This window comes from Neoarius graeffei, chromosome 11, assembly GCF_027579695.1.
Source record: "Neoarius graeffei isolate fNeoGra1 chromosome 11, fNeoGra1.pri, whole genome shotgun sequence".
NCBI classification, from domain to species: domain Eukaryota; kingdom Metazoa; phylum Chordata; class Actinopteri; order Siluriformes; family Ariidae; genus Neoarius; species Neoarius graeffei.
The window spans coordinates 69,978,279-70,004,109 of record NC_083579.1 but is presented as its reverse complement, the minus strand read 5'-3'; the positions used below and the strand labels follow the sequence as shown (position 1 = coordinate 70,004,109).

Here is a 25,831-nt window from a genome sequence, read left to right as displayed (position 1 = left end):
ATGACCATGACTTCATCTGACAACTTTGAAATCACCTTCTTGGAGGAAGAATTCAGTGGAAAGGACATTGTTAAGCAGATGATCAAGGAGTCCAATACATCAGTGAGTTTTCTGAATCACATTTTTATTTTTCGCTAGTTTGGGTGATGTGTACAGCATGTTACTGTCAAGCTTTTATTTTTCTTGACACTCTTCTTTTCCCTGTAGGATGACAAGGATGCTTTCTATGTGGTAGACCTGGGGGATGTCCTTAAGAAGCACCTTAGATGGGCCTGCGCCTTGCCTCGTGTCGCACCTTTCTATGCTGTGAAATGCAATGATAGCAGGGCTGTTGTAGAGACACTGGTAACATTGGGAGTGGGAGTTGATTGTGCAAGCAAGGTTTGTGAGTTATTGTCTGAAAGAATATTGTTATCTTTGAATAGAATTGCAAATTGTAGCAGTAGGTGTAATGGTAGTAGAAATTGTACTGACGTCGCTGTATCTTCCTTTAGACTGAGATCCAGCTTGTGCAGTCTCTGGGAGTGGAGCCCAGTAGGATCATTTATGCCAACCCATATAAGCAGCTGTCACAGATCAAGTATGCTTCTGCACACGGCGTGCAAATGATGACCTTTGATAGTGAACTGGAGTTGATGAAGGTTGCTCGTAGCCATGACAATGCCAAGTGAGTAGCTTTCAGTATTTGAAGTCATGTCCTTGTGTTTACACAAGTACAAAAACACAAGAATATTAAAGTCCGTCAAACCATTATGGATCACAATTTGCTTTCGAGCTATATAAAGAGAACAAAGGGGTCAAAATTAGAAAAACAAAACTGACAGACTTTGTTGTATATACAGTATTGTGCAAAAGTCTTAGGCACATGTAAAGAAATGGTGTAGACCAAAAATGGCTTAAAATAATGAAATGTTTCAACGTAAAAAATACAATTAACAGTAATCAGTAAGCCATAAATGAAACAAAGTCAATATTTGGTCTCGTCTCGTCTTCTTCTGCTTATCCGGGACTGGGTCGCGGAGGCAGCAGTCTAAGCATGGAAGCCCAAACTTCCCTTTCCCCAGACACCTCGGCCAGCTCCTCGGGAAGAACACCGAGGCGTTCCCAGGCCAGCCGAGAGACATAGTCCCTCCAGCGTGTCCTGGGTCTTCCCCGGGGCCTCCTCCCAGGGGGACATGCCTGGAACACTTCCCCAGGGAGGCGTCCAGGAGGCATCCGAAAAAGATGCCCAAGCCACCTCAGCTGGTTCCTCTCGATGTGGAGGAGCAGCGGCTCTACTCCGAGCTCCTCCCGAGTGACTGTGCTTCTCACCCTATCTCTAAGGGAGCCCCCAGCCACCCTGCGAAGGAAACTAATTTCGGCCGCTTGTATCCGCGATCTTGTTCTTTCGGTCATTACCCAAAGCTCATGACCATAGGTGAGAGTCGGAACGTAGATCGACCGGTAAATTGAGAGCTTTGCCTTTTGGCTCAGCTCCTTCTTCACCACGACGGACTGGTAAAGCGACCGCATCACTGTGGAGGCTGCACCGATCCGCCTGTCGATCTCACGCTCCATCCTTCCCTCACTCATGAACAAGATCCCGAGATACTTAAACTCCTCCACTTGAGGCAGGACTTCTCCACCAACCTGGAGAGGGCAAGCCACCCTTTTCCGGTTGAGAACCATGGCCTCTGACTTGGAGGTGCTGATTCTCATCCCAGCCGCTTCACACTCGACTGCAAACCGCCCCAGTGCATGCTGAAGGTCCTGGTTTGAAGAAGCCAACAGGACAACATCATCTGCAAAAAGCAGAGATGAAATCCTGTGGTTCCCAAACAGGATTCCTTCCAGCCCCTGGCTGCACCTAGAAATTCTGTCAATAAAAATTATGAACGGAACCGGTGACAAAGGGCAGCCCTGCCGGAGTCCAACATGCACTGGGAACAGGTCTGACTTACTGCCGGCAATGCGAACCAGACTCCTGCTCCGTTCGTACAGGGACCGGACAGCCCTTAGCAAAGAGCCCCAAACCCCATACTCCCGAAGCACCCCCCACAGAATACCATGGGGGACACGGTCGAATGCCTTCTCCAGATCCACAAAGCACATGTGGACTGGTTGGGCAAACTCCCTTGAACCCTCGAGCACCCTATGAAGGGTATAGAGCTGGTCCAGTGTTCCACGACCAGGAGGAAAACTGGATTGTTCCTCCTGGATCCGAGGTTCGACTATTGGTCGAATTCTCCTCTCCAGTACCCTGGAGTAAACCTTCCCTGGGAGGCTGAGAAGTGTGATTCCCCTATAATTAGAGCACACTCTCCGGTCCCCTTTCTTAAAAAGAGGGACCACCACCCCAGTCTGCCACTCCAGAGGCACTGTCCCTGACCGCCACGCGATGTTGCAGAGGCATTTCAACCAAGACAGCCCCACAACATCCAGAGACTTGAAATACTCAGGGCGGATCTCATCCACCCCCAGTGCCTTGCCACCGAGGAGCTTGCAAACCACGTCAGTGACTTCGGCTTGGGTAATGGATGAGTCCACCTCTGAGTCATCAGCCTCAGTCTCCTCAGTGGAAGACATGATGGTAGGATTGAGGAGATCCTCAAAGTATTCCTTCCACTGCCCGACAATGTCCCCAGTCAAGGTCAACAGCTCCCCACCCGCACTGTAAACAGTGTTGGCAGAGTACTGCTTCCCCCTCCTGAGGCGCCGGACGGTTTGCCAGAATTTCTTCGAGGCCGACCGATAGTCCTTCTCCATGGCCTCCCCGAACTCCTCCCAGTTCCGAGTTTTTGCCTCCGCAACTGCCCGAGCTGCAGCATGCCTGGCCTGCCGATACCCGTCAGCTGCCTCAGGAGTCCCGGAGGTCAACATGGCCCGATAGGACTCCTTCAGCTTGATGGCATCCCTTACTTCTGGTGTCCACCACCGGGTTCAGGGATTGCCGCCACGACAGGCACCGGAGACCTTGCGGCCACAGCTCCAAACAGCTGCGTCCACAATGGAGGTAGAGAACATGGTCCACTCAGACTCAATGTCCCCCGCCTCCCTTGGAAGCTGGAAAAAGCTCTCCCGGAGGTGGGAGTTAAAGACCTCCCCAACAGAGTGCTCGGCCAGACATTCCCAGCAGACCCTCACCATACGTTTGGGCCTGCCAGGTCTGTCCAGCTTCCTCCTCCGCCAGCGGATCCAACTCACCACCAGGTGGTGATCAGTTGACAGCTCAGCCCCTCTCTTCGCCCGAGTGTCCAAGACATAGGGCCGGAGATCAGATGAAATGACTACAAAGTCGATCATCGACCTCTGACCTAAGGTGTCCTGGTGCCACGTGCACTTATGGACACCCCTATGCTCGAACATGGTGTTCATTATGGACAAACCGTGACTAGCACAGAAGTCCAATAACAAAACACCACTCGGGTTCAGATCGGGGAGGCCGTTCCTCCCAATCACGCCCCTCCAGGTGTCACTGTCATCACCCACGTGAGCATTGAAGTCCCCCAGTAGCACAATGGAGTCCCCAGTCTGAGCACCCCTCAGTACCTCTCCCAGGGACTCCAAGAAGGCTGGATACTCTATACTGCTATTTGGCCCGTAGGCACAAACAACAGCAAGAGCCCTCTCCCCAATCCGAAGGCGCAGAGAGGCGACCCTCTCGTTCACTGTGGTAAACTCCAACACATGGCGGCTGAGCTGGGGAGCTATAAGCAAGCCCACACCAGCCCGCCGCTGCTCACCACGGGCAACTCCAGAGAAGTGGAGAGTCCAGCCCCTCTCGAGGAGCTGGGTTCCAGAGCCTGAGCTGTGCGTGGAGGTGAGCCCGACTATCTCTAGCCGGTACCTCTCAACCTCCCGCACAAGCTCAGGCTCTTCCCCCCCAGCGAAGTGACATTCCATGTCCCAACAGCCAGCCGCTGTGTCCGGGGATCAGGTCGTCGAGGCCCCTGCCTTCGACTGCCACCCAATCCACACTGCACCAATCCCCTACTGCTACCTCTGTGGGTGGTGAACCCACAGGAGGTCGGGCCCACGTCACCTCTTCGGGCTGAGCCCGGCCGGGCCCCATGGGCAAAGGCCCGGCCACCAAGCGCTCGCATACGAGCCCCAACCCCGGGCCTGGCTCCAGGGTGGGGCCCCGGCTGCGTCATACCGGGCGACGTCACGGTCCTTGATTTTTTCTCCATAGGGGTTTTGGTGAACTGCTCTTGGTCTGGCCTGTCACCTAGGACCTGTCTGCCTTGGGAAACCCTGACAGGGGCATAATGCCCCCGACAACATAGCTCCTAGGATCATTCAAGCACACAAACCCCTCCACCACAATAAGGTGGCAGTTCTAGGAGGGGGTCAATATTTGGTGTGAGATGAAATTTCCTTTGCTAAATAAAAATAGTAGTCGCAGGTACAATGAGTGCAGTTTTATAAGGAAATGAGCTGTAGGTTTTATTGAGCATCTTACAGAACCAGCCACAGTGACACAGTTCTTCTGGACATGCTGAGTGTCACACTCTCAGCAAAACCCAGTCACCTTCATTATGTTTTCTTTTTTAATCTGAAAAGTGGTCTCTTATGTAACATGCTGCTCAGATACAAACTTTATTTCTCTGTAACATTTACTTTTGTGCTGGAAAATGAACTAATGTTTGGAACTCTAAAATCTTTTTGTACTGACTCGATAATATAGAAGTCATAAAATAGAAATCTATAAAAAGAATTTGTATGAAAAAAAACAGGGGGCCTAAGACTTTTGCATAGTACTGTATGTTAATGTTACACACCAAATGCAGTAATATTGATATCGGAGTTCATAGACATAATAGGCAACTACCAAACTTAGCCTTACAGAAGCAAAACTCCCACCAGATCCTACCTAGCCCACACTATACCTACCTATCTTCTGGAGCGTGCTGGGCTTGAGGCAACTTGAAAGGCTTAACATCAGCGGCCGAAGCCCTGAAATGCCTACCCCTGCTGGAGAACTTTATCCCCGCCCAGGATTTACCCCGAAAATAAGAAAGGCAAAATAATAAACAAGTGCCTGATGGAGAGGCTGGTACAGCCCAGCTGGACACTCACCTACCTAATCCGAGGGAGCTGCTTAAATGTCTAACACAGGCTAGTCAATGCGATAGAATAATAAAATAACAAAAAACACTCATTTAAAAACTCCGCTTACCAACCACTTTCAGTCTCCCGGATGAGCCCCCGAATATGTTACGTCCCAGAGGATTAAGTCCAGGGAATGGGGGAGGTAAGAAAGTACATCAACCGAGAGAAAAAAAAAATAGAGGGGAAATGGAAATACGTGAGTGAGTTTATTTATAAAACAAAAAAGTTAAGAGCACAACAAAACGGAAAGCAAAACCCAAAACCACTCCCTATGAAGTCAAGGTTGCGCACCTAGGCGCACCGTGTCACCCCTATTAACACACACCGTAATTGTTGTTATCAGAAATCAGACTTCAGTTATCCACACAGCATAACTTCTGTAATCCGACAACACCAAAAAACACCAAAATCTCTGTAATACAGGGTTAAATTGCGTGTGCGCACGCACACACACACACACACACACACACACACACACACACACACACACACACACACACAGAGCATACACAATCGGCCTGACGACCAGCTGTGTACTCCTTGGGCGTGGCCAATGACCCTGTCCATAGGTTTCCCCAGGTCTTTTAAAACAGCCGCTTCAGGTGAACAATTAAGCGCTGGCACAGCTAACCACTCACACCAGCGGTGGAGGGTGGTACCTGGAGAGAGACAAAAAAAAGACACACCCCAACACCACAACTGTAACAGACACATAGTACCACTTCGACGCAGACGCCAGCAAGATGGAAGAGGGGTACTGGTATGGCTGCTATTATTAAGGATGAGCTAGTTGGACCATTTCGGGTTGAAGATGGACTTAAAGTCAACTCCCAAACCTACTGCCAGTTTCTAGAAGATACATTCTTCATATAGTGGTACAGGAAGAAGTCTGTATCATTCAAGAAGGCCATGATTTTTATGCAGGACAATGCACCATCACATGCATCCAAGTATTCCACTGCTTGGCAAGCCAGCAAAGGCCTTAAAGATGACAGAGTAATGACATGGCCCCCATCCTCACCTGACTTAAACCCGATTGAGAACTTGTGAGCCCTTCTTAAATGTGAGGTTTATAGTGAGGGAAGACAATACACCACTCTGAACAGCATTTGGGAGGCCGTGGCTGCTGCTGCACAAAAAGTTGATCGCCAACAAATTAAAAAAAAAACACCCTCCATGGATGGAAGGCTCATTGCAGTTATTGAAAAGAAGGATGGCTATAGTGGTCAGTGAATATTTTTGAAATGCCACAAGTGTTTATTTGTTAATTCTGAGTTGTTTGTTACACTTACTCTAAAAATTCTTATTTTTGTAAACAATCCATTTATTGAATATGCCCCAGATCACTGTTTTAGTCTCTGTAACATATATACTTGAGTAATTGTTAAATAATTTTATACAAAAGATAGATGTCTGTCCTGTTATGTTAGTGATGACAGGTGTATTTTTGTTCATGAAATTAATAAGAACAAGTTTAGTTATCTTCAGTGTATGTTTTATTTACACTATGCACACACGAGGGTCATTGCGCTGAGTGGGATTAACCACAAACTCCTCCAAATTAAATGTTGCCCTACTCACCAAAAAGAAGTAAATTAACTGTACACGTAGACCAAACCTAACAAAACTAACAATGTAGCTTCTAACAACACCTTATTGATATAGAGGCTTTCACTGTCGCCTATTGAGACTCACTACCTGGATGAACAGGTGAAGTCCATTAAGGAGCTTGCTGATTGGGTCACTAACTTGTGCCGTATGGGAGTGCCTCAGAACAGCATGGCTGAATATCTCTTTGATAAACACACATAGGGCAGTGAGAGCAGCTAAATGCCCTCCTTCACTTGTATGCCATCCTGTATGCTACTTCTCAGTCAAGTTCAAATGTCATCAGCTGAACTACTCCACTATTGAAAAAGAAACCTTAGCCATGCTACTAGCCCTTCAACACTTCGAAGGATATGTTGGCTCCAGTTCTTCTCCAGTAATTGCATATACTGATCATAACCCCCTTGTCTTCTTGGCCCAGATGTACAACCATAACCAGTGGTTAATGCATTGGGCTCTGCTGGCACAAGGCTACAACATTGAGATCAGGCATAAAAAAGGGATAGGCAATGTTGTGGCTGATGCACTGTCCCGTGGGTAAGAGGGTCCAATTGAAAAAAAAAAATGGAATGATGTACACATTGTCATTATGTAATGTTATTAGGATGCAGTGCTGCAGCACAGCAACTATTGTTCTTCTACGTATATCTTCTTCTTCTTCTTCTTCTTCTTATTCCTACGCAAATTTTGATTTCGAATAACTCAATAAGCGTACGTCGCACACAGACAAACAATATATCAAAACGTGCGGCTCGATCGGACTCGCTATGCTATTACTTTTCTCTACAGAATACGATTTTTTCGCGACTACGTCGCGAAAAAATCGTCAAAAAAACCCCCATTCATTTCTATGGAATTAATTGAAAAAAAAGCACTTTTTCAACATTTTTCAAACGTCCGCTGCTCTGGCATGCTTTCACCTAGAGACGTGATTCAAACTCTAAAACGTAGGAAAACTTCTCCTCTGTGGATCTGACATTCAACTTTTCTGCTAGGTTCTACACTTTCGGATCAGTCCCGGCTCAAACGCCATGTGGGTTCCGGGAGAAAATCCGGCTTTTGAATGGGTGTCTATTGCGTTACACACCAGTGAAGCTCGTTACCTTAGAGTGGAGAGAGGTTGAAAAAAAAGCTCAAACTTTCTCGCTTAAACTGTGTTTTCAGCCACAAATTTCACTCTACAGACATGATTTTCTCAAAAGTAGTAGGAAAACTTGTCCTGATTCACACAATGTGTCTACCTAAACGATAGGATTTACAGTTTTTGAATGAGAAGCCTCAAACTAAGAAGAGGGCAGCCGAGAGGCCTAATTGACACCCATTATAAACGTGACAGAAAAGTCACTCATTTTTAACTCGCTCTAGTGTCCTCATTTTTAACACTACAGACAAAAAATTGCATCAGTTTATTCAGGAGACCCTTCTAGCGCTCACTGTGAAAGAATTTTGTGAATAGCTGCTTTCGTTGTCAAGTTATTTGTCATTGTTCGAGGCCTTCTCCTTCGCAAAAAACAGGAGACACCTGACAAAATCTTGTGTGTGTGTCTTAACTTTCCTGTTCAGGCCCGTCGCCATGCCGACTGGGGCTACTGTCTCAAGCACACACACACAAATCATGCTCAAAATTTCAAACTTAAACTGTGTTTTCAGCCACAAATTTCACACTACAGACATAATTTTCTCAAAAGTAGTAGTCACACTTGTCCCAAAAAAACCCCATTCATTTCTATGGAATTAATTGAAAAAAAGCACTTTTTCAAACATCCGCTGCTCTGGCATGCTTTCGCCTAGAGACGTGATTCAAACTCTAAAACATAGGAAAACTTCTCCTCTGTGGATCTGGCATTCAACTTTTCTGCTAGGTTCTACACTTTCGGATCAGTCCCGGCTCAAACGCCATGTGGGTTCCAGGAGAAAATCCGGCTTTTGAATGGGTGTCTATTGCGTTACACACCAGTGAAGCTCGTTACCTTAGAGTGGAGAGAGGTTGAAAAAAAAGCTCAAACTTTCTCGCTTAAACTGTGTTTTCAGCCACAAATTTCACTCTACAGACATGATTTTCTCAAAAGTAGGAGTAAAACTTGTCCTGATTCACACAATGTGTCTACCTAAAAAATAGGATTTACAGTTTTTGAATGAGAAGCCTCAAACTAAGAAGAGGGCAGCTGAGAGGCCTAATTGACACCCATTATAAACGTGACAGAAAAGTCACTCATTTTTAACTTGCTCTAGTGTCCTCATTTTTAACACTACAGACAAAAAATTACATCAGTTTATTCAGGAGACCCTTCTAGCGCTCACTGTGAAAGAATTTTGTGAATAGCTGCTTTTGTTGTCAAGTTATTTGTCATTGTTCGAGGCCTTCTCCTTCGCAAAAAACAGGAGACACCTGACAAAATCTTGTGTGTGTGTCTTAACTTTCCTGTTCAGGCCCGTCGCCATGCCGACTGGGGCTACTGTCTCAAGCACACACACACAAATCATGCTCAAAATTTCAAACTTAAACTGTGTTTTCAGCCACAAATTTCACACTACAGACATAATTTTCTCAAAAGTAGTAGTCACACTTGTCCCAAAAAAACCCCCATTCATTTCTATGGAATTAATTGAAAAAAAAAGCACTTTTTCAAACATCCGCTGCTCTGGCATGCTTTCGCCTAGAGACGTGATTCAAACTCTAAAACGTAGGAAAACTTCTCCTCTGTGGATCTGGCATTCAACTTTTCTGCTAGGTTCTACACTTTCGGATCAGTCCCGGCTCAAATGCCATGTGGGTTCCGGGAGAAAATCCGGCTTTTGAATGGGTGTCTATTGCGTTACACACCAGTGAAGCTCGTTACCTTAGAGTGGAGAGAGGTTGAAAAAAAAGCTCAAACTTTCTCGCTTAAACTGTGTTTTCAGCCACAAATTTCACTCTACAGACATGATTTTCTCAAAAGTAGTAGGAAAACTTGTCCTGATTCACACAATGTGTCTACCTAAACGATAGGATTTACAGTTTTTGAATGAGAAGCCTCAAACTGAGGACAGGGCAGCTGAGAGGCCTCACTGACACCCATTATAAACGTGACAGAAAAGTCACTCATTTTTAACTCGCTCTAGTTTCCTCATTTTTAACACTACAGACAAAAAATTACATCAGTTTATTCAAGAGACCCTTCTAGCGCTCACTGTGAGAGAATTTTGTAAATTTCTTTTTTTTTTTGTGAAAAAAAAAACAGCCTCGGTCGGCATGACACTTCACTTTAGCCGCCCACTTTATTAGGAACACTTCTGTTCGTACATACAAACTACAAACACTCTTCTTAGAATTTAGAGTTTATTTTATTTTTAAAAGGGACAGTGCGGCATTGTAGCTTCATAGCAGGTCACACATTCACGGCCAGCGAACATGCGTGACCGAATTGCTTCGTGCACTGCATCCTCTCACAATTTCCCCCGGGGAATTGTCCGGTCTAGTTAGTGATGCAGTGCCTAGGCACGCATAACTATTGTTCTTCTGTGTGTTTCTTCTTATTATTAGAGAAGGAGTACCTAGGAATTTTTCATCTTCCGTACAAATTTTGATTTTGAATAACCCAATAACCGTACATCGCACACAGACAAGCAATATATCAAAACGTGCGGCTCGATCGGACTCGCTATGCTATTACTTTGTTCATCAAAATGTGATTTTTTTCGCGATGTAGTCGCGAAAAAATCACCCAAATTTTCCCATTCATTTCTATGGAATTAATTGAAAAACAACGCAAATTTTCAATGTTTTTCAAACCTCCGCTGCTCTGGCATGCTTTCACCTAGAGACATGATTCAAACTTTAAAACATAGAGAAACTTCTCCTGTGTGGATCTGGCATTCAACTTTTTTGCTAGGTTCTATACTTTTGGCTCAGTCCCAGCTCAAACACCATGAGCAAATCTGGAGAAATTCAGACTTTATAATGGTTGTCTATTGCGTTACACACCAGTGGGGCTCAAGAATTTAGAATGTATAGGCAGCTTGAAAAAAAGCTCAAACTTTCTAATTTAAACTGTGTTTTCAGCCACAATTTTCACTCTACACACAAGTTTCTCAAAAGTAGTAGTCACACTTGTCCTGATTCACACAATGTGTCTACCTTAATGATAGGATTTACAGTTTTTGAATGAGAAGCCTGAAAGTAAGGAGAGGACAGGCGCGCAGCCCCATAGACTCCCATTATAAACGTGGCAGCGCTTGTACTGCAAAATCAGAAAAGTCACTTGTTTTTAACTCACTCTATAGTCCTCATTTTTTACACTACAGACAAAAAAAAGTTACATCAATGTGTTCAGGAGACCCTTGTGGCGCTCAATGTGAAAGAATTTTGTGAATATCTCCTTCCGTTTTTGTGTAAATCCCCGTTGTTTGGAGGGTGCCCTCTGAGGAAAAACTGCACTTTCTGTGTGCCTCTCTCACTATGTTCACACTGCAGGCTGAAGTGACTCAAATCCGATTTTTTCGCCCATATGTGACCTGTATCCAATCTTTTATTGACAATATGAATGACACAGATCCGATTTTTTCAAATCCAACCCAGGCCGTTTGGATATGTGGTCCTAATTCCGATTCCTATCCGATCTTTTCATATGCGACTTGAGTCTGAACCGCCAGGTCGCATTCATCCGACTTACACGTCATCAACAAGCCACAAACGTCACTATTCTGCGCTGAAGTAGGTGGCGGGTCTCTCAAAAAAAGTTACAACAACATGGCTTTGATGTTCCTTTGAACGGAGGTTGCAGTCACTACCCCGCAGAACGCCTGAGCCAAAACCCTTGCCCTCTTCCTTCTCAACTTCCTCCTTAACATCAGGCTATTGTGCATGTTCTGGCTCTGTCGCAACAACAACTGCATCATCGCCAGGTACTCCATGCTGGGTACTGTCATACACAGGAAACTTTAGGTTACTTCCATAAACACTGGCCATGCTCACTGCGTGTGACGTCGTCGTATCCTGCAATGCGCATGCGGAACACTTTTAGGTCGCTTTTCGTTCATACTGAGGATCATATACAAGTCGCATATATTTGTTAATGTGAACGACCTCACAAAAAAATCGGATTTCACAAAAAAATCGGAATTGAGCATTAAGCCTTGCAGTGTGAATGTAGTCTCTGTGTCTCTGCTCTCAGCACGCGGGTGGGGGAGGGGCTGCTCGCTCTCACACGCGCACACACACACACACACACACACACACACACACACACACACACACACACACACACACACAGGAGGGAGGGGCTGCTCCCTCTCAGACAGAGACATGCCTGTAGCCATAGACATATAAACATAGACGCTGCCTTCCGCGTAGACTCATACGTCATCCTCGCCGCCATATTGGATGGGGCAAAGTGGAGATTCTTCAGCTGTCTCTGGTATAGCGTCTAGACCAGGGGTGCCCAAACTGATCCATAAAGAGCCGTGTGGCTGCAGGTTTTCATTCCAGCCATGCAGCAGCACACCTGACTTAGCTCATTCAATCAACTGAACTGTCTTCACACAGTCAAATACTTGCAGCCACACCCACCCTTGATTAAAGGGTGGGTGTGTCAGTTGATTGAATAAGCCAAATCAGGTGTGCTGCTGCATGGCTGGAATGAAAACCTGCAGCCACACGGCCCTTTATGGATCAGTTTGGACACCCCTGGTCTAGACAGTAGCCGAGAATAAAGATGCCTCATTCATGTGCTGCGTTTAACTGTACCAACAGGTTTACCGTCCAAACGAGATCACATGGGATTACCTTTCACAGGTGAGACTGGAAAAATACTTTTCATTGTATTTGGTCATTATAACGTAATTTTATGAACAGATTTTTCTGACTTTGTGGCTAATATGAAGTCTCGTGCATAATAGCCGCTCGGTGAAACCTGTCTCCAAACAATGAATATAATATAATTTATTTCATAGCCCACCCAACCAATTTCACTACCAGCTTTCAGATGGTGATGGCACACTCAAAAATAGAAGAGACTGGAAGCATGTCAGACTGTGAAGCAATCACAGGAGACATTTTATAGCCTATCTGCATGGCATTTAATGAAAGTGATGCAGAGACGGCACGGCACGGCTTCAGCAGCGTAAGCACAGCACATTATTCTACACGATCCCCGCTGAGCTCCAAAACATGCCTTGATGTGTAGATATCGTTAGTAGCCTACGATAGTAGCAGCGGAATAAAAAAAACAAGTTTCCGATAGCTTGTTTCCGGTATAGGCCTGCTGCATGTTGAGGAAATTTAGGTCACACCTCCCACGGAATATTGACGGGTATTTCGCACACTATTTATAACCATCACATTAAAAGTTATACATGTTGTTTTGATGCCTGTTTGTTTCCCAAATATATACGTGTGTGTTTTAATGGGTGAATAAAAGGCATCGAGTTAAATATTATTGTAGAAAGGGGCTTTATGAAGTTCAGTCCATTTACTTGCATTGGTTTACGGGGAAGATTTGCCACATCAAATATGGTGGACACTCTGACGTATCCCAGCAACGGGGTCACCAGCTCAATGCGGCCTCTATGTTTATATGTCTATGGCCTGTAGCCTCATGGCAAGTCACACATTCACACAGTTCAGTGCAGCTCCTGCAATAGCGCCTGCCATGCACACTGCATCACTCTCACAATTTCCCACAGGGGAATTGTCTCTAGTTTGTATTTGTATGCCATGTGTATTTTAGCAAACTACCCGTTCGCTCTTATGGGGGGGTGGGGGGGTGTTATGGCTGTGGTGTTGGGGGGGTGTCTTTTTTTTGTCTCTCTCCAGGTACCACCCTCCACTGTTGCTGTGAGTAGTTAGCTGCGCCGGCGCTTAATTGTTCACTGGAAGCGGCTGTTTTAAAAGACCTGGGGAAACCTACAGACAGGGACGTTGGCCATGCCCAAGGAGTACATAGCTGGTCGTCAGGCCGATTGTGGATGCTGTGTGCATGTGCAATTTAACCCTGTATTACAGAGATCACTCTGTGTTTTTTGGTGTTGTCGGATTACAGCATTTATGCTGTGTGGATAACTGAAGTCTGATTTCTGATACAGCGTAATTGCTGGTGTGTGTGTGTGTTAATAGTAGTGACATGATGCGCCTAGGTGCGCAACCTTGACTTCATAGGGAGTGGTTTTGGGTTTTGCATTCCGTTTTGTTGTGCTCTTTTTTATCTTTTTTGTTTTATAAATAAACTCACTTACGTATTTCCATTTCCCCTCTATTTTGTTTTTTTTTTCTTCTCTCGGTTGACGTACTTTGTTACCTCCCCCATTCCCTGGACTCAATCCTTGGGGACGTAACAGTGTCCATTAGTTATCCAGCCACGGGCCCATCCATCTAGTCCATCAAGAGTCACTCTCATTTCATCCGTCCATAAAACCTTTGAGAAATCTGTCTTCGGATATTTCTTGGCCCAATCTTGACGTTTCAACTTGTGAGTCTTATTTAGTGGTGGTCATGTTTCAGCCTTCCTTACCTCGGCCATGTCTCTGAGCACCGAACACCTTGTCCTTTTGGACACTCCAGGTAGGTTGCAGTTCTGGAATATGGTGCCACTGGAGGATAATGCGTTCCTGGTAGCTAAATGTTTAATCCTTCTCAAGTCTTAGGCAGTTAATTTGCGTCTTTTCTTCTCCACACATTTATTTTTGCGACCCTGTTGACTATTTGCAACCAAACATTTGATTGTTCTGTGGTCATGTTTCTATAGCTTAGCTATTTCAAGAGTGCTGCATCCTTCTGATCAGCATTTTACAATTTTTTATCTTTTCAGGCTCATCGCCTGTCGGCTGCATGAGATGATGATAATACAGATTCATTATTATTATTAGCTCATCCGGCCAACAGGTGATGAGCTCATGCCATCATGTGTTGTCTGGCGTTGTCCACATTTCACGAAAATCGCTTATTCTCTCTCAATTCTTCACAGATTTTTATTCTTTTTGGCAGGAAGGTAGGTCTGCCTGGGCTGCTTATGGCTTCTACCCAAATTTACATAATTGCAATTAATAATGAAGATATGGAGTAATTAACCCCTAACAAGCAGTTTCCACACACATCGCTTCTTCTCCCTCAATTCTTGACCCCTTTTCCCTCTATCTTCAGTCAATATTTATTAATGGCTTTGCCCTTCTACATGCATGTTATTTTACTTTTTTGTTTATTTTGTTTGCCATGACCCAGATACTATTTGACTGGGCTGGGCTATTGCTGGACTACATTACTCCTTCACTAATCATTTGACACATGTATCACTTACTAATTGTTTGCACAATGTTTCTCAATGTGTGGTTTTAAAGCCTTACTTAGTTGGTTGGGGGTGTGTGTGGAGAATGTGTGTCAGCGGGGGAATGGATTTAGATCTATCTTCTGCTGTCTGGTTCTCTCTAAATGATAGAGGGACACCGCTTTGCGTCACTTATCCTAAGTCCATGACTGCCATGCGATGGCAGTTTTTTTTGTTTTTGTGTGGGGTGAGGGTTGTTCTTTATTGGGATGTGCTCCATCGTTTGGGGATGGACCTCTACAGGCAATTTTTCATTTTTTATTTCTCTTTTGTTTTTTATATTGGCTTTTGTATGGGTTATTGTGCTCCTATCTTTAGGCTTAACTTGACACTGTCTTCAGTCTACAATTACTGTACCGCCCACATGCTGTTTTGTACATTTTTCAATTTAGACTATTATGAGTAACATCAAAATTATTTCTCTCAACGTTAAGGGCATTAACCATGTGATTAAATGCCAGAAAATTTTCTCCTTCTTGAAGAAGGAAAAATGCCAGGTAGCATTTCTTCAGGAGACTCATCTTTCTGACTTAGAACATGTAAAATTAAGGAGTTGGGTGGGACAAGTGTTTTACTCTTCATATAATTCCAGAAGCAGAGGGGCTGCCATTCTTTTACATCGCAGCCTGCCTTTTACCCTTGAAAAAACAGTACATGACAAAGAAGGCCGCTATGTTTTACTTTCAGGGTATTTATTTGGGGAGCATGTTAGTTTTGGCTGTGTATATGCCCCTACCATTTATGAAGCTTCCTTTTTTTCACAACTGTTCTCAGATTTGGCTTCACTTTCCTCCTCATACTTGGTTGTGGGAGGCGATTTCAATTGTGTGCTGAACCCTAGCATTGATGTTTCACCGCCTCGTCCAGCGTTATCTAAGAAAAGTACCGATTTGCTTGATTTAATGAAAGACGCAGACTTATATGATGTATGGAGGACACTACACCCCTTAGACAAAGACTATACTTTTTTCTCGATTCCTCACCAAGTCTTTTCTAGAATAGACTATTTTCTCTCATCAAGGTCTGTTTTGAGTAGGATAGTGAATTGTTCAATAGGCATCCAGTCTATTTCTGATCATTCTCCTGTTGCCATAACTATCTCACCTCCTTATAGGGATCCATCTTTTAGGCATTGGCGACTGAACCCTGTTTTACTTCAAAAACAGTGCTTCATTGATCATATAACTGCGGAAATTGGTCACTTCTTTGCTGAGAATAATACATCTGGAATCAGCCCCACTATTTTGTGGGAATCTGCCAAGGCATATTTACGCGGGTCGATTATTTCTTACTCCTCAGCTCAAAAAAAGGATGCCATTAAAAAACAATTAGAATTGGAGGAAACTGTATGCGACCTTCAGGCTCAGCTTAAGCGCTCTTACAGCACCTCTTTGGCAAAACGGTTAGAGGCTGCCCAGTCAGCTCTAAATCAGTTGTTAACCCAAAATGCAGAAGCACAAATATTCTTTGCAAAACACAGGCTATTTGAGGCAGGCAATAAGCCTGGCCGGTTGCTTGCTTGTCTTGCGCCTGGCATTAATGAACCAAATTTGATTCCCTCTCTAATAGATAAACATGGGTGCAGGCACTTCAAATCGGCTGATTTAAATAAAGTTATGAGGTCTTTCTATGAGGAACTTTATAGTTCAGACTATATATCCTCTGCAGAAGCACGCTCAAAATTTTTAGACTGTTTAGACCTGCCATATCTGTCTGATGATCAAAAAGAAGCATTAAATAGGCCTATTAGTAAAGAAGAAGTTCTTGATGTCATTAAAAACCTCAAAGGAGGCAAGGCCCCTGGCCCAGATGGATTTGGCGCTGATTTTTATAAGGCTTTTGGCAGGCTTGTGGTTGACCATCTAATGAATATGTATTTGGATTCTTTTGACAAAGGCTGTATGCCCCCTACTTTAAACCTTGCCCATATTTCAGTCATTCTGAAGAAAGGAAAACCACTGGAACAATGCAGGTCCTACAGACCTATTAGTTTAATATCAGTTGACAATAAAATACTTTCCAAACTTCTGGCCAAACGTCTGGAGAATCTGCTCCCAGTGCTTATAAATTCGGATCAGACCGGTTTTATCTGTGGGCGTCATTCCCTCAGTAATGTAAGAAGGTTGTTGAATATTGTTCAGTACACAACTCACAGGAAGAAGAAAGCTCTATCTATCTCTCTTGATGCCGAGAAGGCCTTTGATAGAGTAGAAATGTGCTATTTATTTGACATAATGCAGAAATTTGGTTTGGATGGGGACTTTCTTAAATGGACAAGAACAATATACCACTCTCCTACAGCTGCTGTCATAACCAATGGCTTACGGTCTGCACCCTTTTCAGTGGCTAGAGGTGTACGCCAAGGCTGTCCACTTAGCCCACTACTTTTTGCTCTGGCCTTAGAACCATTAGCAGAGCGTATAAGGTGCGATGCTGATGTGAGGGGAATAGAGCTGGGTGCCAGGGAGCATAAAATTGCGCTATATGCTGATGACATCCTTTTATTTATAACATCTCCTGAATCGTCCATTCCCACTATTATGAATATATTAAACGAGTTCAGTACTATATCAGGATATAAGATAAATTATGATAAATCTGAAGCTATGCCACTTGGACCTTTGACTAATGCAGATGTTTTGGATGATTTTCCTTTCAGGTGGTCAGCTTCTGGTTTCAAATACTTAGGTGTTAAGATCTGCCCAGATTTGAGGGAACTATGGAAACTTAATTTTGTCCCAGTGTATATAGTGGTCAAGAGAGATCTTAAACGATGGCATAACTTGCCTTTATCCTTATTTGGTAGAGTGAGTCTAGTGAAAATGAATCTGCTTCCCCGACTGTTATATCCCCTACAGATGCTTCCTATATATCTCACAAAAAAAGTCAACAGGGATCTTGAAAGGGTTGTTTCAAAGTTCATTTGGCAGGGTAAGAAGCCCAGACAAAGGCTCAAGCTATTGCAACTCCCTACAAACATGGGTGGTCTATCTGTGCCAAATCTTATTTTCTACAACTGGGCCTGCCATGCCCAACATCTCTGGGTTTGGCTACATACATACATTAAGAATGAGGCGTGTGTTGACTCATGGGCATGCTCTCCTTATAGTCCTTGGAGCCTAACAACCTGTGATGTATCAAATGTTAAACCGGAGATTAAATACAATCCCATTATTTACAATAGTGTCAGAGTTTGGCGCGATATAACGAAGTTTTTAGGAAGAAAGCATTTGAAATCTTCATTATCTCCCATTACTCAAAACCCTGATTTCCCAGCTGGCGTGGGGTCTTCTGTGTTCTGTGCTTGGCGAGACAAGGGAATTCATGTACTGGCAGACTTATTCAGAGATAATACACTAATGCCCTTCCAGCAGTTGCAAGAATTATACAACATCCCTAAGACACATTTTTTTGGCTATTTACAAATCAGACACTTTGCTTCTTCACTATCAAATGCTCCCCTTACTAGTTTACCTCTCAATGACCCAGAAAGGTTCCTTTTTACATGTAAGAATTCTGAACATTTTGTTTCAGCCTTTTACTCCACTCTTACCTCCTCTGATGTGTATGAGCTCCCCAATATTGCTCGCAAATGGGAGAATGATTTAGGCAGTGAATATATTCTCCATATAGAGGTTGCGCGGGAGCGAAGCTGCGCGAGAGCGGGCCGAGAGGTTGCGCGGGAGCGAAGCTGCGCGAGAGCGGGCCGAGAGGTTGCGCGGGAGCGAAGCTGCGCGAGAGCGGGCCGAGAGGTTGCGCGGGAGCGAAGCTGCGCGAGAGCGGGCCGAGAGGTTGCGCGGGAGCGAAGCTGCGCGAGAGCGGGCCGAGAGGTAGCGCGGGAGCGAGGCTGCGCGAGAGCGGGCCGAGAGGTAGCGCGGGAGCGAGGCTGCGCGAGAGCGGGCCGAGAGGTAGCGCGGGAGCGAGGCTGCGCGAGAGCGGGCCGAGAGGTAGCGCGGGAGCGAGGCTGCGCGAGAGCGGGCCGAGAGGTAGCGCGAGAGCGAGGCTGCGCGAGAGCGGGCCGAGAGGTAGCGCGGGAGCGAGGCTGCGCGAGAGCGGGCCGAGAGGTAGCGCGAGAGCGAGGCTGCGCGAGAGCGGGCCGAGAGGTAGCGCGGGAGCGAGGCTGCGCGAGAGCGGGCCGAGAGGTAGCGCGGGAGCGAGGCTGCGCGAGAGCGGGCCGAGAGGTAGCGCGGGAACGGGCCGCGTAATAACAACAAACGCAATGCCCCCGAAGAAAGCTCCTACGGTCGAGGAGATAGATGATATTAAAAAATCCCTCGACTTTCTGGGGGAAGAAATCTCTGCTGTCAGGGTGCAGCAGAAGACCATCCTGGACCTGGTAGAAGAGGTCAAAGCTCTGAGGCTGCAGAATTCAGAGAAGGCAAAGAGTATCGCCATTCTCGAGAACCGAGTGGAGGAGCTGGAGCAGTACACCCGGATGAATGACATCATTGTGACCGGACTGCAAATTCAACCCCGCTCATATGCTGGAGCAGTGGCGAGAAGAGACGGAGAGGAACTGAACGAGGAGGATGCTAACTCTGTGGAGCAACAGGTGTTAGCATTCCTGCACTCCAAGGGGATTGAGGTAAAAAGCAATAACATTGAAGCATGTCACCCTCTCCCACGGAGAAGCAACACAGGCAAACCAGCTGTAATAATGAGATTTGCCAACAGAAAGCATAAGATGCAATTGTTAAAACAAGGAAAGAAACTGAAAGGCTCAGATGTGTTTTTAAATGAGCACTTAACAAAAAATGCAGACATTGCAAAAAAGGCGAGAATACTAAGGAAACAGGGGAAAATCCAAAACACTTGGACACAAAACTGCAAGATTTTCATCAAGTTGAGGGGATCTCCAGAAGAGGCCAAGATCTTGGTCATCCGAGATATTGGGGAACTGGACAAATTCTGAGGGAGCCAAATAAAGCAATTTACAATCATGACACAAGGACGGGACACTGGACACAAGAACTGGACACTTTCCTTTATACTGAGCACAAAATACAAGATATGGAAAATAATATTGATCCGGAAAATAATCTTTTCAGCAACATCAATATCAGCTGCCGGTATTACACTGAATATCAATACAATGCAAAGATCAGAGACGGAAATAAGATATCAATTATTCATTTCAATATCAGAAGTATGTATGCCAATTTCCATAAAATGAAGGAATATCTCAGTCAGTTCAATACTCCATTCAATATAATAGCCATATCAGAAACTTGGATCAACGATGAGATGGGAGTAGATTTTGAGCTGAACGGGTATGAATTAAATTATATCAATAGAAAGAACAAAAGAGGAGGGGGAGTGGCAATATATGTTGATAATAGTTTGGAATATAAAATTAATAATAAAATGACGGTAGCTGTTGATGATTGGATGGAGTGTATTACAATAGAAATATGCTGTGAAAAAATGAAAAATATAATGGTGAGCTGTATATACAGATGTCCTGGATCAAGCATAGAAGTTTTTATAGATTGGATGGAAAGTATGTTTATAAAATCAACACAGAAGGTCATGTACATCTGTGGTGATTTTAACATCGACCTCTTAAATCATAAGAAACACAAAATGACAGAAGAGTTCATTAACTCAATGTTCAGTATGGGACTGTATCCAACTATTACCAGACCAAGCAGGATCACTTCTCACAGCACCACTTTAATAGATAATATATTTACTAATATCCTGGAAAATAATATAGAGAGCGGTCTACTATTAACAGACATCAGTGACCACCTACCTATTTTTAATGTATATTACTGTAATTATAGCAAGAAAAAGGATACTAAAAATTATAAATATATAAGAATGAAAACTGAAGAAACCATGATTGCACTAAAAAATGACTTAATAATACAGGACTGGAATGTAGTTTATAAAGAAAAAGATGTTGATAAAGCATATGAGGAATTTTTAATAATATTCAATGAACTATATAATAAAAATTGTCCTATAAAGAAATACAGTAATATACATAAATATACAAATAGTCCGTGGGTCACCAAGGGGCTACAAAATGCCTGCAAAAAGAAAAATATATTATACAGACAATTCTTAAAGCATCGAACTATAGAGGCAGAGGAAAAATATAAAAAATATAAAAATAAATTAACTAATATTATGAGGATATGTAAGAAAGACTATTATAATAAATTAGTGGAGAAAAATAAAAACAATATTAAAGGTATATGGACTGTATTAAATGGTATTGTGAGAAATGGATCCAAAACTACAAATTACCCGGAGTACTACACTGTAAATGATAAGACCATAAATAATATGGAGGATGTGGTGAATGGTTTTAATCAATTCTTTGTAAATGTGGGACCAGATTTAGCAGCAAAAATAAAGGAACCTGAGACAACACAATGTGGGAACATAGAAGATATGGGGGACAGAAATCCAAGTACAATTTTTCTAACTGCAACTGATGAGGAAGAAATTATCCAAATTGTAAGAAAATGTAAAAACAAAACTTCTGCAGACTGGAATGATATAGACATGTCAACAGTAAAGACAGTTATTGAGGGAATTGTGAAACCACTCACCCACATCTGCAATTTATCTTTTCAATCAGGTACATTTCCAGACAAAATGAAAATTGCAAAAGTGATACCATTGTTTAAAACTGGAGATAGACACCATTTCACAAACTGCAGGCCTGTTTCTTTACTCCCCCAATTCTCCAAAATACTCGAAAAACTTTTTTCAGATAGACTGGACAAATTCATTGAAAAACACAACCTCCTTACAGACAGTCAATATGGATTCAGAACGGACAGATCAACATCGATGGCACTAATGGAACTAATAGAGGAAATCACAAAATGTATAGACAATAAAAAAATAGCAATTGGAGTATTTGTGGACCTAAAAAAAGCATTCGATACTATTGATCATAGTATATTATTAAGTAAACTAGAAAAGTGTGGTGTTAGGGGAGTTGGGTGGAGTTGGCTGTCGAGCTATCTAAGAAACAGGCAACAGTTTGTGCAGATAGGTGACCATAAATCTGATTTCATGAACATTACATGCGGGGTACCACAGGGGTCAATATTAGGTCCGAAATTATTCATAATATACATCAATGACATATGTACAATTTCGCAAGAACTGAAATTTGTTTTGTTTGCAGATGACACCAATATTTTTTGTTCCGGTGAGAATTTGCAGCAGACTTTAGAGATAATCACAACTGAAATAAATAAACTAAAACTATGGTTTGACAAAAATAAATTATCATTAAATCTAAGCAAAACAAAGATTATGTTGTTTGGGAGACATAAAATAGATTGTAATGTAGAATTGATAATAGACAATACTAAGATAGAAATGGTACAGGAAATTACATTTCTTGGTGTGATTTTGGATCCTAAAGTCTGCTGGAAACCTCATGTAGGATACGTACAAGCAAAACTGGCAAAGTGCTTGGCAATTCTGTGGAAAACAAAATATATTCTTGATTGTAAATCTTTGCATTCTCTATATTACTCATTATTTTTGCCATATCTGACTTACTGTGTCGAAGTCTGGGGAAACACCTACAAAACCACTCTGCAGCCGATATGTACAATACAGAAAAGAGCAATAAGGACAATAAACAAAACAGGATACAGAGATCACACAAACCCACTATTCATAAAATCACACATGTTGAAATTTATGGATCTGGTCAAATTCAGAACAGCACAAATAATGTACAAAGTAAGAAATAATCTATTGCCAAAAAATATACAAGGAATGTTTAGTGAGAGAGAAGGGGGATATAATCTAAGGGGAGACCTAAATTTTAAAAAACCAAAGGTTCGAACAAATATGAAAAGCATGTGCGTATCGAGCTGTGGGGTGACTTTATGGAACAGACTGGAGACAGAAATAAAACAAAGTGCAAATATAAATCTGTTTAAAAAAAGGTACAAAAAAAATATTTTTAAACAAGTATATTGCAGAGGAAATATGTTAATGGAGGATGATGAGGGATAAATAGAATAGGGTTGATTGTTATATTAGAACTAGCTTAGTATATGGTATATATTTATTTATGGGGATAGATATCTTCATATTTACAGGGATAAGTATGTAGTAGATAATTTTTTTTGTAATTATATATTTATATAGATATTTATGTGTATATGTATATATATGGATATGGATATGGTATGTAGTATATATTTATTTTTGTAATTATATATTTATATGGATAATCATGAAGTGTATATATGGTATATATTTTTATAGGTGTATTAATGTAGTTTGGATTTCGGGGTAGTTAAAAAGGGGTGGGAAATTAAAAAAAGTATTGTACTTCTTCCCACTCCTTTTTCGAACAATGTGCGGTGTATTGTAATGTATTAGCTCTTTATGTTATTTTATTTATTCTTTTTTTGTCATTTTTTTCATTTTCTTTCTTTTGTATGTACAAATAGTTACATACATTTTTATACATGTTTGAAATAAATAAATTCATTCATTCAAAAAAAATATAGAAGATGATTGGAAGGTGGCTATAGAGTTAGTTAGATCTATATCTACATGTAACAGGTATAAGGAGACTCAATATAAAATACTTCATAGGCTTCACATCACCCCTGTTATCTTGCATAAAATGGATAAATCATTCTCTCCTCTCTGTATAAAATGTCACTCTCAAAGGGCAACTTATTTTCACTGTTTCTGGGAATGCAAGTTTATCTCCCGATTTTGGACTCGTATTGCTAAAATAATTTCTGAGATACTCCATTTTGAGATCAAGAAAGACCCTTGTCTTTTCTTGGTAGGTCTCCCCTCCAGAGTATTCCAACTTTCTGCCTCAAGGTATACACTTACTTATACAAGGTATAGTGGTTGGGAAATTTTGACCGCAGTTCTTTAGATACCTACCGATACGTAGCCTCGTTAGATCCTTATATCCCCATTTTCCTAACGCACCACCTGCCAGCCCTACTGACTCCCTCTTTATGCCTCTCCCAAATATTAGAGGAATGATATCTTATATTTATAATCATATGTATACCTTACGACCAGTAAGTCTAAACTCAATTAAAACTCAATGGGAGGAGGACCTAGGGGATGAGATCTCAGACGAACTATGGAACTCAATCTTGCACCACGTACAGTCCTCATCAATATGTGCTAAACATGGTTTGATTCAGTGCAAGATTGTCCACCTTATTCATTGGACTAAGGTCAAATTAAGCCAGTTTTTCCCAGATGTTGACCCCACATGTTAGCGGTGTCACTCATCACCTGCATCCTTGGCACATACACTCTGGTTTTGTCCAAATCTATATGAATACTGGTCCAAGGTCTTTGATATCCTATCAGATGTCTTGGAACTGACAATTTCTCCCTCTCCTTTTACTGCTTTGTTTGGTGTTCTTCCTACAGTACCCCTCTCTTCATATAAGGCTGACTTTGTTGCATTTATCACACTTGTGGCAAGACATTTAATTTTGCTGAGGTGGAAGTCTTCAAATGCCCTCTCATTCAGTTCCCTGATTAAAGATATCCTTTCTTTTATGAAGATAGAAAAAATAAGACACACCATCAAGGGCTGTACCTGCAGGTTCTATAAAACATGGGGATGTCTTTCTAATTACATAGACAATTTGAACCTTCCCTCTGTGACAGACTCGAGCTGGGTACACACTGTTTAATTAAGTAGACAACAGACAAACCACTGTAGTTACATTTCTCTGTAGAATGCAGGCTTTGTGTGTGTTTTGTTTTGATTATTATTATTTTAATTGTTTTTTTTCTTTTATATGGTAAATGTCCGCAGACATAGCATATGTCATGCACACTATATGTATGGGTGGGTGGGTGGGTGGGTGGGGGTTCTGTGTGTCGTTGTTTTCATATAACAATGTGTGGTATAATTTTCCTGAGGTATTTAAATTTTTTGAATTATTTTTTCCTGTTGTGCCTTAGACATATACCACATATCAATACCCTATGTGTTTGTATTTGTACTTGGAAAAACAATAAACAAACTAAAGAAAAATGACGGAGCAGTTTCACCGTGGTTGTAAGATCCTGCTTTCTGCAATATTGTATCCCTGAAACAACAGAACCTTTTTTTTTCTCTTAATGCAATATAGATCAAGGTGCTGGGACCAGTGAAAGAACTCTCATGTACTACGTCAATGATGGCATTTTTGGATCTTTTAGATGTGTATTTGTTTTTTGTGACCATGTAACACCCATTCTGCACAAGGTATGGAGATAAATTTGTCTTATTAATATGCCCTATGTCAGTATAAATTGATATTTTCATATCATTGCACAGATTAGTAAATTTTACTAATTGTTTTTTTTCTCCACAGAAACCCAAGCCTGATGAACACATGTACCCATGCAGTATTTGGGGTCCCACCTGCTGTAGCCTGGACCGCATTGTGGAGCTGTGTACTCTACCTGACCTGCAGATCGGAGACTGGGTCCTGTTTGAAAACATGGGTGCTTACACCGTGACCGCCTCGTCCACCTTTAATGGCTTCCAAAAACCAAACATCCATTACGTCATGTCCAGATCAGCTTAGTGAGTTCACATTTTCTGTTTCCCTCTGGTACTTCTGGTTGAACAGAATTTGTTTGTCTATATCCTGTGTTAGGCAATGCATGCAGCAGATCCATGCCCAGGGGATGCCATCTCTGGTAGAGGAACAGAACCCTGGGAACATGCCAGGCCTCTGTCAACATTAAGGGACCCTGGAGCTGCCTGCTTAGCCCTGTGCCACCCTTAGAGCACAAGTCAACTAAACATCCAATGAATTGCACCATTAATGAAATGCAATATAAATGCAAGTTTAATCACTACT

At 42.7% G+C, this 25,831-nt stretch overlaps 1 pseudogene; it reads left to right on the top strand.

The window, feature by feature from the left end:
* On the top strand, window positions 1-25,715 carry LOC132893677 (ornithine decarboxylase-like; annotated as a pseudogene).
* The last annotated feature ends 116 nt before the right edge of the window (window positions 25,716-25,831 follow it).